The 13,754-nt window shown below is 43.4% G+C and overlaps 1 protein-coding gene across 4 annotated transcripts in view; it reads left to right on the top strand.

The window, feature by feature from the left end:
- The window catches only part of LOC105222647 (putative uncharacterized protein DDB_G0291608), a 266,620-nt gene that overhangs the window by 132,323 nt on the left and 120,543 nt on the right, over positions 1 to 13,754 (top strand). Inside the window, exon 3 of one of the 4 annotated variants that reach the window (XR_007422660.1) lies at positions 9,641 to 9,773. The exons of the other annotated variants lie outside the window; for them this stretch is intronic. The gene's annotated coding sequence lies outside the window, so the exon portion shown is untranslated. Of the gene's footprint in view, positions 1 to 9,640; positions 9,774 to 13,754 lie in introns of those variants that run through there. 4 annotated transcript variants of the gene reach the window in all.

Below are 13,754 nucleotides of genomic sequence, written 5' to 3'. Positions count from 1 at the left end.
CCTACAATATTACTAAGACCCCTTTTGCCTAGAAGTAGCAGCTTTTTGGTCTGTACACAATCAACAACCAAAGTAACTTTGGTTTGCTAATGTTCCAAGACCTGGGGTTTTCCTCCACAGTCCATTGCTTCAAACAACCGTTTAAAGAGCTGAATGGTCTAAGGTACCACCTCGGGGGAATCGTGAGCACCCTTAAGATTTCGCCTTCAGAAAATTGGGAATACACAGTAACACACGGAGGCTGATGAGACGCTGGTCCAATTTGTCTGCCTTTTTGATTCCTTCTATTCCTCTATGACTAGGTATCCAGCTGATATTAACCGAGTTACTTATTCAGAGTTTAGTTATTGCTTGGTTGCATAATCTAACCTAGTGAGTTTGAGTATGGGCGTTATGGATAGCCGTAATATTCGCTAATATTCCATTCTTCTCCACTCGGTAATGAAAAGGTTATGTTTTATAGTTCATAGATCTCCTGCTCTCGGTCGCATTGCCAATGCAGCTCGAGTTCGTTAACAAGGTCGAATGTGATATCAAGGTCGAATATGATAACATGTTATCATGCCTGCTTCCAATGACCTAAAATCATGAGCCGGCTGGCCGTAAGCATTGCCTCATGAGAGGTAAGTGAATAAATATTGATCGGATATCGAGGACAACCTCCAGACCTTTTGTTGATATAGTTTTCATTGCGCCTGTAATCTGCTGTTTGGCGCCAATTGGAGATAGCCAGGTCCTTCTCCATCTAGTCTTGCAAACGGAGTGTAGGTCTTCCTGTTCCTCTGCTTCCTCCGGCGGGTACTTCGTCGAATACTATCTGAGTTAGAGTATTTTCATCCATTCAGACGACATGTCCTAGCCAGCGTAGTCGCTGTCTCTTAACTCTCTGAGCTAGTCAATTTCGTCGTATATCTTGTACAGCTCATCGTTACATCGATTGCAGTATTCGTTTTTGCAGCTCCTTTTCGTGATGTCAAAAGGAACTTTGGACCTAATCGTCTCAGTTTTTGTCCCGTCCGACGTACTTCCTGGATATCGAAACCTTTCGAACCGGGACCGGATATTCTAGGTGCATGCTCTTAAATTGTAGTTCTTAATACGTTTACAGTGGTCGTCATTAATCTCGGGTGTTGTTAATCCGAGGCTTTTTTGTCTTTCACTGAAAGTGTTTTTTTACGTTGCGGGTCCCAAACCCTGTAGCCGGATGTTTCGCCTTCTCACTTTGGCTCGGCTCCAAACGGATGTTTTTTTGGCTACCCAGAGGATACTTAGTCTAAGATCGGAAGTCATGAGCTGCTTGAGCCATACGGAAACGAATCGTTTCTAGCCACTCCCAAGTGACGCTCAGAGAATTTCCTCACTTGCATGAACTTATACACATTACTCCATCCGCTAACATCTGAGGTGATTATTTGGATTTGTTCTCGAATTATCCCAACTACCACTGCAGCAAAGACAGTTTTGGGGGAACACATTTGAAGGAATTACTTGTAAAAATATTTCCAATCGAATAGAGCTTATCGCAGACTGAAGTGAAGTACTAAATGGCTGCTAAGCTCTTAGCACAAGAACTTAAATTTCTGATTATGCTCTCGAACTGTCAAACTACCTATCTCTAGTTCCATTAACTTCCTTGTTTAAGTAAAAACGAGTTCAGCACGCTTACTTTGCTTAAGATTAGTCATTGCTGAAGCAAGTCAGCGGTTGGCTAAAGGAAAACAAAGCCATAAAACTGATTTTCACAAAGTTTATTACACAAACACTATATATCTATACTATATGCTACGATATATATCGACACACACTGCACATCCCTTTCTCGGAATTGAGTACGCACACACGCACACACTCAAACAGAGACAGACAAAAGAGTAGCCATGCATAAGTGTTTTTGGCTTAAAGCGTAGGAATTTACGCCAGCGAGGCGCCAAAATAATTGCGCCAACCAATAAAATCATTCCCGGAGAGATAGTAAAATTGTACGGTAAACACCTCAACTAAAGTGCACCATAATTTAAGTTTTCTAATTGGTGGGCATTTAAACGCCATAAACTGAACTTTTACTACCATAAAGCAATGACGGCGCATAGCCACACAATAACCATAGGCACTTACATACTTACTTAGTTAGAATAAGCCTTGCGGCGACGACGACCAAAGCACACAACACAATTTGACGGAGAGTAGCGTAACAGAGCATAGCGTGGTGTAGCATAAATCGTGGCATTACGCGAAAACCGGAAGCGCAACAAGAATGCTCCACAAATTTGAAAACATGTACGTTGTCATAGAATATCGCCAGCGCCATCTTTAAAATCATGTTTTACGTCACACGAATTAATCGGATAAAATAAACACTGGCTAAGTAGTGTTCGCACTAACTCTCGTCCAGTCTGCAGTCAATGTACGCGCGTCCAACAGCGCCCGCGCACCCTTCTCACACTGCTCAAATAATTGCATGTGCCAGTCTATATTTCTCTCCTCACTGTTGCCTCTTCTGCGAAATCATAGCGCTTCGCTTATCGACACTCCAACGGCTTGGCGGTGATGTGTGCGGCGGGGCAACGCTTTTCGGCGATATGTATCAATTGCAATTGGCTCATAGAAATGGGAAGTGGTTGAGTGCTTGAGTGGTTGCGTGGCTGCGTGGCTGAGAGCTGCTCAACTGGTCAGCGCAATGGCAACAATTGGCTGCTGGAACAAATGTTGGCTGTTGGAGAGAATGCGAACAAACATGCAGTGAAAAAGTGCCAAAGAAATAAAGCAAAGAGTTACGGTTACTTCAAGATAGCTAATGGTTATAATACTGATCGCTTGGGTGATGCAACGCAACGCAAACCAACATGGACTCGGAATTAATTGGAAACCAATTAAGCCGTACAGCTTGTAGTGGTATGCGTTGCGTAGCTGTTGGTGTTATTGGCTGGCTGGTTGGCTAATGAAAAACTATATTGGAAAAGTGTGTACAGCATGAATCCGCAATAAATAACCAGCTAACCACTAAACTAAACTCTGGGGAGTGCCAGGGACGGATTAACATGAGTGGAGGGTTGTCAATTGGTCGGGAATTGTAGCTTGCAAGTTTGAGTGCGAAGTTTGTAAAATGAAAGAAGTTTTTCTAAGAATCTATCACCAGCATAAGTATTTGAGTCGTCAAATCATCGAAAACTTGCCTTATGCAAGTTGCCCATACACCTCTATCTATAACGAGAATGTGAGAGAATTTAATGATATTTTTTTATGACAGTCCGACTTGTCAAATTCGTTCCAATAGTGAAATGCCAAAGAAGTTCAAAGTTATTTTATAGCTTTGGACTCACTCACCTCACTCTTTTACCACCTCTATGAAACACTCTGTACTTAAGATGAAGTCCATCAATACAGAAAAATCGATTTCTGATGACGTCCCTAGGCCTTTGGAAGCCCCATTGTGACGTTGACTTCCAACCACCAAAATCCCTCCACTTCATTACGACCCCTCTGAACCATTCCGTACTCAAGATGCAATTCGTCAAAACAAAAATCTCCGTAACATCGTCAAGAATCGCTCGAGCGTTAGTTGCGGCTCTTTTTACTATAAAAAAGGCCCTGTATTCGCTTAGAATATGTTCTATAGTCTCTTCTTCCGTAATATCTTGACAGCTGCTATACGAGTATTAGTCATTGTATGGCATTTCCAATTTGCTAACATTTCTGCCAATTAGCCAGTGACCTGTTAACACTCCAAGTAGAGTTCTTATGACTTACCTTTTGAATTTTATGCTTTCGTTGACCAGCTTGCTGTGAAGGTTAGAAATTTACTCCACTGAGACTCTGCTTTATTTATAATTTATATATTTGTCGATTAAATATCAAGACATATTCCATCCTTATGGCAGTCAGATTTTAGAGTGTTACCCGCTTCGACTACTTCATCTGCTTCGCAGTTACCAGGAATATGACAATGTTCTGGAACTCATTGCGGGTTTATCGTTGAATGGGATGTTAGATCCTCTCAGAGATCAAGGCACTCTTTCACTATTTTCGTTTAAGGCCTAAGGGACTTCAACGGTTTCCAAGCCGCTGGGCTGTCTGTATATATAAAAATATTTTTGGTTGTGAGCGCGCTCTTTGTCAGAAGAAAAAGTCTGTCTTTAATAGCTGTAATCTGTACTTGGAAGACATTGCATTGACCTGGTAGTCGGAAGGCGATTTTGTGTTTGATTTTGCTGAAAGCACACCTCCTCCCACTCGGTTATCTGTTTTGGTCCCACCCGTATATACTTGTATATGGTACTTATCTCTGCGTCCCTGTCTATCTCGCCTCTTTCCTACTATTCTCACGAATAGAAGTCAATATTGTGGACCGAATTTAGGTTTAATTCAATAGGATTTCGCAAATCGGTGGTATTGGGCGGAAACGGGAACTTATTAATTTTTTTTTAGAATTTCGCTCATTATTGACAACTAATAGGGATGATGACGATGAAACGGAAGTTACATTGCCGAACCATGAAGAAGTTCGAAAAGGTCTGAAGAACCACAAAGCCTGCCAATGGATTGCCGGCCGAACTATTCAAAGACGTCTGCGAAGAACTGATAAGGGGCATGCATTAGCTTCTTTGTAGAATATGGTCGGACGAAAACCTGCCTGACGATTGGAACTTATTACAAGTGTGCTCTGCCCGATCCACAAAAAGGAAGACTCCACAATCCGCGCCAACTAACGTGGGATAAGCCTCCTTATTATAACATATAAGGTCTTACTGAGCGTAGTATGTGAAAAACCGAAGCCCACCGTCAACGACTAAATTGAACCTTATCACTGCGGCTTTAGACTTGGAAAATCTACTTTCGACCAGATATTCACCATGCGCCAAATATAAGAAAAGATTCATGAAAGGTAGGTCGACACACACCACCACCACGAAAAGGAACTGCCTCTATGCCACTGTATTTGAGCTTGGTATCCCCGCGAAGCAAATACGGCTGTGTAACCTGGCGTTGAGCAACACCAGAAGCTCCGTTGGGAACGGAAAGGACCTCTCCGAGCCGTTCGATACCAAACAAGGTTTCAGACAGTGCGATCCGCTTTCGTGTTACATTTTCAATCCACTCTTGAAGAAAATAATACAAGCTGCAGAGCTGAATAGAGAAGGTACAAGCTTCTATAAGAGTGTACAACTGTACGCCGATGATATTGATATCATTGGCTTCAACAACCGCGCCGTTAGTTCAGCTTTCTCCAGATTCGATAAATAAGTATAATGAGGCTAATATGAAGGTGATCATACCAATACATTTCGACGAGTAGACCCCCGTTTTCACGACAGTCGGTTCTACGCAAACGGATTCGAATGTTTATCCGACCAAGGACTGTCAACTGGTTATAATTCTGCTGCTACAACAACAACGACGACGAGTTGACCCGATTGTTTTGAGCTCTTAGTCTTCGTCCGCATGTTGATACCTCTTTGAATTTTATTGAATCTTTCAGTGCATTCTTTATCAGCCACAGTTCTAAATGGCCACCTCGAATATCGTTCTTTTATTAAAAAGTAATTTTAAATCCCTCGTGAACTATCAATGCGACTTCGAGGCTTCGTAACCAGCATTAAAATGAGAGATCTGAAAAAAATCTGAAACGAATTGTAGTCTGTTGCCAATCGGTTTTTAATATTTCTGTGAATGTCCTGACTACGGCCCTGGCGCTGACGGCAATTTAGAAACGCTTAACCCCCCGCCCAAAGCAAACAGTGATCAAATAGCTGCTGTCGAAGCCGGCCTGCCAGCAAGCATAAGCGCGGCGGCACAAACTTCCCGAAGACGTCGTGTACTATTTCTTTTATTAGACCGTGAGTAACTTGAGAGAGTTTGGTACGTGTATATGCGCCATAATGAAAGTAAGAAAGGCGCATACGGCATACAAACAATCAAGTGGCAGTTGATGTGGCAATAAGTATGTGAAGTGCAATTGCTGTGGCAACTATGAGAGCTGTGTATATACAATTGTCTGTCGAGAGTAGTACGTGTGCGAGTAGTTCGATTACAACTTGGAGTGTTGCCTGCACGCGAGTCGCGGCCAGCAGCCAACAACTCCATGTAGTCGTAGCAAATCTCATGGCTGTGGCAGCAGCATCAGACACGTCGATGCGGATGGATGAACGGACGAGTAGTCGGACGGCTGACTGGTTGGCTACTGCGCTGGCTGACGGGATGGATGGCTGGTTGGCCGGTGTACGGCTACAGGCTGCCGGTAACAGGTAGTGTGTTGTGTTGTGGCTCTGCTGACCTGCCAGTGTATGCGGCAAATGCTGATTCACTTTCACCGCACGTAGCAGCTCAACGTGTCAGCAGCGTGTCTGTGTCGGTTGCGGCTGCAATATCAAATTGTATATTTTGTAAATACAACTAATATACCGACATACATGCAACACACGGCGGTTATACATATATACTCGTATGCCGCATATGAGTGCCATGCAACAACAATAACAACAACTACATTCATAGTGCTGTGAGTTCGTGCCACATTCATAACTGCGGCTTTCAGCTGTTGCCCAAATACAGTGCTGTGTTGCAAGTAGTCAGTGCCACCGTATGGCAGTGATTGTCACTTCGTATGCTCTTTCGTGTGCCCCTGCAACATTTGTCGCTTAGCAAAGCTACTGTAATGGCAGTTCAAGTTGTTGCGCAGCGCTACTGTTGTTGTTGTTGTTGCCGGCATTTGTTGCAATTGCGGTTGTTATTATAAAGTTGAATAGTTGCTGGCAAACTATGATTGCTCCGAGCGCACGCTAGCGTGCCGCAGGCGGATGGCAGCGGTGTACGGTGCATGCAGTTGAAGTGCTGCAGCATTGCGGCTTCTGCAGCCACGACAATTTGAAGAATGTTTGGACGAAGTGTTGCCCTGGCATGTGCGTAATAAACACTCCATCGACACTTGATGTGCTGCCGAGGTTACTGCGCTTGCTGCAGTGTCGTACACACACATACAAACAGTCAACGTGGTTGTTGGTTATTACTGTTGTTGTTATTCCTGTTGTTGTTGCGGCAAAACGTTTCACATGCCATGTACGCGCCGCTAAGCTGCGTCAAGTTAACGCAAGTCAAGTCGAGACCGGCCAGAGCCGAGAAGTCAGCAACTACATTGCCACATTGCCACATAGCAGTCAGCCGCCAGCAGCAATAACAACAACAACAATGCACTCAACAACGACAGCATAAATTTACTATTGGCGCTGTTGTTGTTGTTATTGTTGTTATTGTTTTTGTTGCTGTTGCTGCCATTTGTGTGTTTATGCGCCGTAACTTGTTCTTCGGCGTATTGGCCTAGCCAATGTTATCGGTGTGTGTGTGTGTGTGTGTGTGACGAGTCGGAAGCAACGTTTAATTGACTTAACGTGTAACGTGGTGCATTCATGATGGAATGCCGTTGTTGTGCTCGTTTATTGTAAGTGCAACAATTTTGTTGCAATTTATCGTCATGTTGCCGATCTTACTTTTTCTTCTTACAACAAATCGTACGTGTTCTTATTGTATTTATGTATGTGTGTTTGAGTATGTGCGTGTGTGTGCAAATGGGTGCTGCGTGTAGTTTGCTGTTTTCCCGGTAAGTGTGTCCCACTTTGCGCCCGCATCCTCCTCTTCCGCTCGCACTTTCGCAATCCGCTGCGTGCTTGGGCTTGATAATGGAGAAATTTTCCGTCGAGATTCTTCAAGTTCCAAGTGCTAATTGCCTCTGGCGGTGTGGAATTTGTGCGTCTTATTGCTTGCCGGGTAATGGTGGAGAAAATCTTACGTGATTGGGATATTATTCCACAAGTCTTTTGTGTAGATTTTGTAGAATTAGCAATATGAGCATGCTAAATGGTCGTAATACTTGCTCGTTTAATCCAATTCGTTGAACATGATTATTTTTGTTAATCGGGGATACAGTTTGCGGTTTGATGTTTGCTAAAACACTGCTTTCATTTGAATTAATTTTGAATAAGAAGTTAGAAAACTCAGTCTTTTGAATTCAGAAACATGTAAGGAAAAAACCGTAGGAAAAGCTCAAGATCATACTGAGAACGCCCGTAGAAATAGCTTTAGAGGAGAGGGGCAGTGAGCTTCCTAGCGGAGGGGTCAAAACTTGGGCTGAAGGTTGGTGGAGGGGTTTACGGGAGCCCCCTGTCAACTGCAGCTTCAGACTTTCTGACTACTGCAGTGTCTTCCATGCCGAGGTAGCAGACATTAAGGCCCAAGATCGATCACAAGAGATCTAGTGTTCTTTTCCCTCAGTCCGTCTAGCCTCTCCCCAGTTTTGAGGCTTTTAACGGGCCATTGCCATATAGGCATCCACGCAGTAAGGCTGGGAATCCTAACAGACGCCATCTACAGAAGCTGTATGGAAGAAAATGAGGTGGAAACAACGCAACACTTCCTTTTTGATTGTACCGTGAATGGAAGGTCAAGACTTGAACACTGGGAAGCGCATACCTTCAGACATGTCACCGAGCTGATGGGCGTGGAAATTAAACGCCTGTGCAAATTTTTATTATGTTATATATTATTACAGAAATAATAGTTCGGCTGGCTAGACGCATCTTTCGGATCTGCGTCCAGTATTCGTTCGACATAAACGACCAGCAGAGCCGGTAATTCGAGAATGGATTTACTACCGTGGATAATGCGTATTCTTAGAGAGCCCATACAGTGCGCACTGAAGTTGCCGTGGAGCAGAGTATCGAAGAATACCTGAATGAATCCAGCGACCAACGCGCGCAATTATTGTACCTGAGACGTCCAGTTTCTGGACGATTTTGTTAGAATCTAGGTTTGCGCCTTTACAATATCCAACTCGTGTAATAATTGAAGCCGAACGACCAGCAAGCGCGTCGAATGATCGGTGAATGGTTCCAAAACGACATGGAAGTCGATACCGATTTTCACTGAAAAATTTTGTTTAGCGATGAAGCTCACTCTTGGTTGAATTACATTGATCCATATTTTCCATATCCATAAGGCCATAATGATACTATTAATGGGGAACCATATAAAGCTATTACTAATGACTTTTTAGTGCCTGAATAGAAGGATGCTAATATGGACGACTTCTGGTTCCAACAAAACCGGCTATACTGCTGAACGTAACCTCCTGCTGAACATAACCTTTAAGCGATAGTGTATAGTTATTTCGGGCACACTAGGGGGAGGATGGAGTCATGTGTAGAAGTTCACGCAAGTGAGGAAAGTTCTCTGAGCGCCATTCACTTGGGAGTGGCCAGAAACGATTCTTTTACATATGGCTCAAGCAGCTCACGACTTCCGGTTTTAGACCAAGTATCCTCTGGGTAGCCAAAGAACATCCGTTTGAAGGCGAGCTAAAGTGAGAAGGCGAACCATGCCTCCCCAGAGTTGTGCGCTGGGTTTGGGACCCGCTACGTACAAAACACCCCCAATGAAAAATAAACAACAGCCTTGATGACGACTAGATATGGCAAACACATTAAGGATTACGATTTAATCCTTTATTGAGAAGGTGTCAGTCAATCCTATTCTGTAATGTCAACTTGTTATACTAAATATATCTAGTACCTATTTTCATAGCCATATTCCTATTTTTATCATATCTGCTATAAAATTTTAAATTAACGCAATTTTATCAAATTTTTTGCAGGTAAGCTGGGAATAACGGTCATAATTACATTAAAATAATTTCATCTTTCATGAAGTAAGTAGAGACACATTTAAATTCATATTCATTTTTCCCATATTTGTTAATTAGAAACTAATATTGAAAAGCTCAGACTAAATTGAATAATTTATGTATTTGCATTCGGAAGCCAAATAGCGCATCTTAGTGACCCAGTGATTCATAGTATTCAGCTCCATTGTGCACCATTTGTAGACTCTTGACATGATTTTTTTTTTTTGATAACGATTTCAGAGTTCCTAATCACTAATACCTCTGGAGGGTACTCGTTTCTTTCGAGAGCCAAACGGCGAGAGATATCTTGGGTCGATCTGGGTCGAGAAAGTAAAACCTCGCCATTCGACTCTAACCGTTGCAAAGTCACGCCAGTTTTACATCCTATGCGCAGAGAGGTCGCTAATCACTTGCTCCTAATATTGGATGCGTGGGGCCAATGTTTCCGTTATCCACTCATCGGTCTCGAATCGAAGGAGCCTTTCGCTGGAACATCGTCTTCAATGCGAACGACATGACTTATCCATTCGCTCAATGTTTATGCGCTTAACTATATCCATGTCGACGCAGAGTTTATGCAGTTCGCGGTGCCAACTTCTTTGACATTCACAACACATGCGTACGGCTCCAAAGACCTTGCTTTCTCATCTGAGGTCGTCATCATCCTTGTTTCTGCGTCGTATAATAGGATGGGAATAACGAGAGACTTATATATCGAAAGAGGGATCTGCTTCGCAATTGCTGCCGCCTAGATCCTCAGACTGATATTATTGTTGGAAATTTTGCTGGTTCCGAAATATCCTTAACTTTTTCAAATTCATAGCTGCCAACAGTGACGTAGTTCCCATGACGCGAGGAATCTTTCTGTGTGGCCTCCTGGCAATTTTCTTGTTTTTAGAATATGCGGTACCATGAGAGAGAATTACCCTTTCTGAAACCGGATTCCGGATTTCCGGATTTTGACAAAGCTTGTGTGTGGGCTCCATGCACTTTGTCTTGCTCTCGTTTACCCCACGATGAACTTCTTTCACTTCTCCTTCTAGGTTAGAAAACGCTAGGTCCGCGTTATCAAAATATCACCGCTTACCTCAGTAGCATTGTACTTTTAGAGTAGATAGTTTCTACTGCTTAGTACCGAAGTTTAGTTTCGAAGAACACCCCTAGAGGGAACTACGCTGTCTAAAACCACGTCTGTTATCGAACGGTTTGGTTCGGAGGGATCCTTACCGATTTTGACGGAGCTGAGGTTGTGCTCAACGTGATGAGTTTCGAAGGGATACCAAACAGACATGGCGTCCAATAGGCAGCTCCTGTTAGTGCAGTCGAAGGTCTCGACTTTGGGCTTCGAAATCGACAAAAAGTTGTTGTATGTTTGTTAAGACTCTGTTTTATTACTAAATGGTTGAATACTCCACAGACATGTTGTTCACAAAGTTTAGCAAGTCCACAAGATCTTCAGAAATCAAGTGAAAAATGGTCAGATCGAAGCTGCTTTTTCTTTTAGACTCGATTTTTTTGTACCTACTACAAAGCTAAGTATCTATAGGGTGGGCCATATAAAATTTTTAATTTCGACGATAGGGCGTAAAAGATTAAGTGTAGCGTTTGCTGTATGGCACGTAGCGCCGTCCTGATGAAACCAAATGTTTTCCAAGTCTTCCTTTCCAATTTTTTTGAAGAAAAATTCGGTTAACATTGCGCGATATCGCTCACCATTGATGGTTACGGCAGTTCCTTTCATTTTCGTAGAAAAATGGGCCGATGATTCCACCAGACCAAAATCCGCACCATACAGTGATTCGTGCTGGGTGCATTGGCTTCTTGACGTGTGGGTTTCTGTGCCCCAAATGCGAAAATTCTGCTTGTTAACGTAACCTTTGAGGTGGAAATGAGCCTCGTCCGAAAAGATGATTTTTCGGTAAAATTGACCATCCTCGGTCAAACGATCTTCTGCCCAATCTGCGAACTATAGAATAGTCAGTAGCGACCCATTTCGTGAATATCTGTCACTTTCCGAATGGTATTTGACGTTTCCAATGCCGAAATATAGATAATTCAAATTTAAAACGTTAGATGGCCCGTTACCCGGTACTCTAAACTAAAGTACGAGCTATACCTACTAGCTCGTCGTTGTTTCTTTTTTTTCTCGTTTCTTAAAAATCTTGCCCAAATAGAAAGTACTTAGTTATCATTAAAACTAAATAAATTTTGACACATTCACTACTTTCTGTATTAAGCAATTATTTATTTGGGACATCAAACGTGGAATTCGTTAGAAGTGTCGCCGATTTGTGTTTGGTGAAAGGCCAAGTTAATTATCTGCTTACTTTTACCAAAAATTTATGATTTTCTAACGAATTCCAGTTTCCTAAGCTTTTCGAGCGCACAACTCGGGGGAGAGCAAATTGCAATTACACAAAACTATTTGGAATTCTTGACGAAATCTCCATTGGCTTGCCCTACTTAGCGTCTGTCAGAGCCCTTCTATGCATTCCGTCGTTTTAGATTCCCTTTCTTTTCTCGGTTACGCTTTGTGCGCTAGTTGAGCATTTAAGAATCATGAAATTGCTTAATATGCTGGCAACGTTTGCATTGCACACACAATCACACCGACACAGACTCTTAGCAGAGCGTCTGACCGGCTGACGGCAGACTTGGCCACATATTCACAAACTTATCTGCTTAATAGCAAATCCATATTGCAGAAAAATTCCTTAAGCATCAGGCATCAATTACTTAGCGCGGCGGCCGGTCGTGGTTCTGGTTCTGGTTATGGCAATGACGATGGCTGTGGCGATGGCATTGCCACCGTAAGTGGTTTGTACTTTGGGTGCTGCCGGCAGCCGGCATTACAGTGCGGTGCCGAGGCGGTATGCAACATGTCTCACAGTCGCGCCGCCCTTCACTTTGCTATGCGAAGCTGATCATTTACAAATGTGGACAGGCATAAAGTTGAGACGAGATGACGTGCATGTGCGCAATGTATGTGAAACGTCCGACAATGTCCGATGCTCGTCTGCCGCGCACCGCACCGCGCTGCCGCATGTGCAACGCGCCTTGATACGCCACTACGAATGTGCGCACGACGCGTGTGCACAGGCAGCGCTGCGCAGCGACGTGGGGCGGCAGGGTGCGGCGCGCCGAGACAGTGAGTCGCTGAGACGGACGTGTGCACGGACACGCGTTGCAACTTAACGTGAATGCAAGGAATGCAAACGTAACAACAACAACACAGCATGCGGCACTAGCCATTAACGTGAAAGCATAGCGAAAACGACGTTGCAGCAGCAGCAGCAGTGGCAACAAGAAAAAATCAAGCAACTTAAGTAAGCATAATAGCAACAAAAGTGCAGTAATGCTTGCACTCAAGACTAAAAGGCCACCTCCCTACTTGGCTGTCAACAGACGAGGTCAACTGCTGCTCTGCACAAACAGACGCGCCGACTACAACAACACAAACACACGCGGCAAGTGAGCCAACCAGCCAGCCAGTTAACCATGCACTCATCGCCGTCTGTTCGTGTTGCTGTTGTTGCAGAGCATGTGTTTGGTGGCAAAGAGCTGACGGCGTTGGCGGCACGGCATTTCAACGAAAATTACGCGTTGTTAACTTAAGCGGGAAAATCAATTAGCGCAACGCCTCGATTAGGCCGCAGGCGCGTTGTAAGCAGTCGTGTAGCAGGCAGCTGCGCGCCGACGCAAAAGCCGACAACAATTATAATGTGCAAAAAGGAATAAAAAAGGGTTTAATGTTATAGTTGTGCATGAAGAAATGTTTCCAGTCTCAGATTAAGCTTCATTCGGGAGAATAGTTTCTTCTCAATATAGAGATCTTATTCCTCTGAGAAGAAACTCTTTAATTATTGATTTGAGAGTATAGTCCCTTTTCATATAGAGACCAAGCGTAAATGCTTAGTGTGAAAGGGTCTTCTCTGTGCATTTTACAGGAATTCTCCAAATGAAGTAGCTATTTCCATTTTTGATCTCCTCGATGTCGTCTTCAGACCTCCGGACCTCCAAAAAAAGTTGTTTGCCAGTCTCGATGATATTTCTGCTTAAAATAACTGAAATGCCAACTTCTCAA

This window comes from Bactrocera dorsalis, chromosome 4, assembly GCF_023373825.1.
Source record: "Bactrocera dorsalis isolate Fly_Bdor chromosome 4, ASM2337382v1, whole genome shotgun sequence".
In the NCBI taxonomy this organism is placed as follows: Eukaryota; Metazoa; Arthropoda; class Insecta; order Diptera; family Tephritidae; genus Bactrocera; species Bactrocera dorsalis.
The sequence above is the reverse complement of the archived record's forward strand: the minus strand, read 5'-3'. Positions and strand labels throughout refer to the sequence as shown.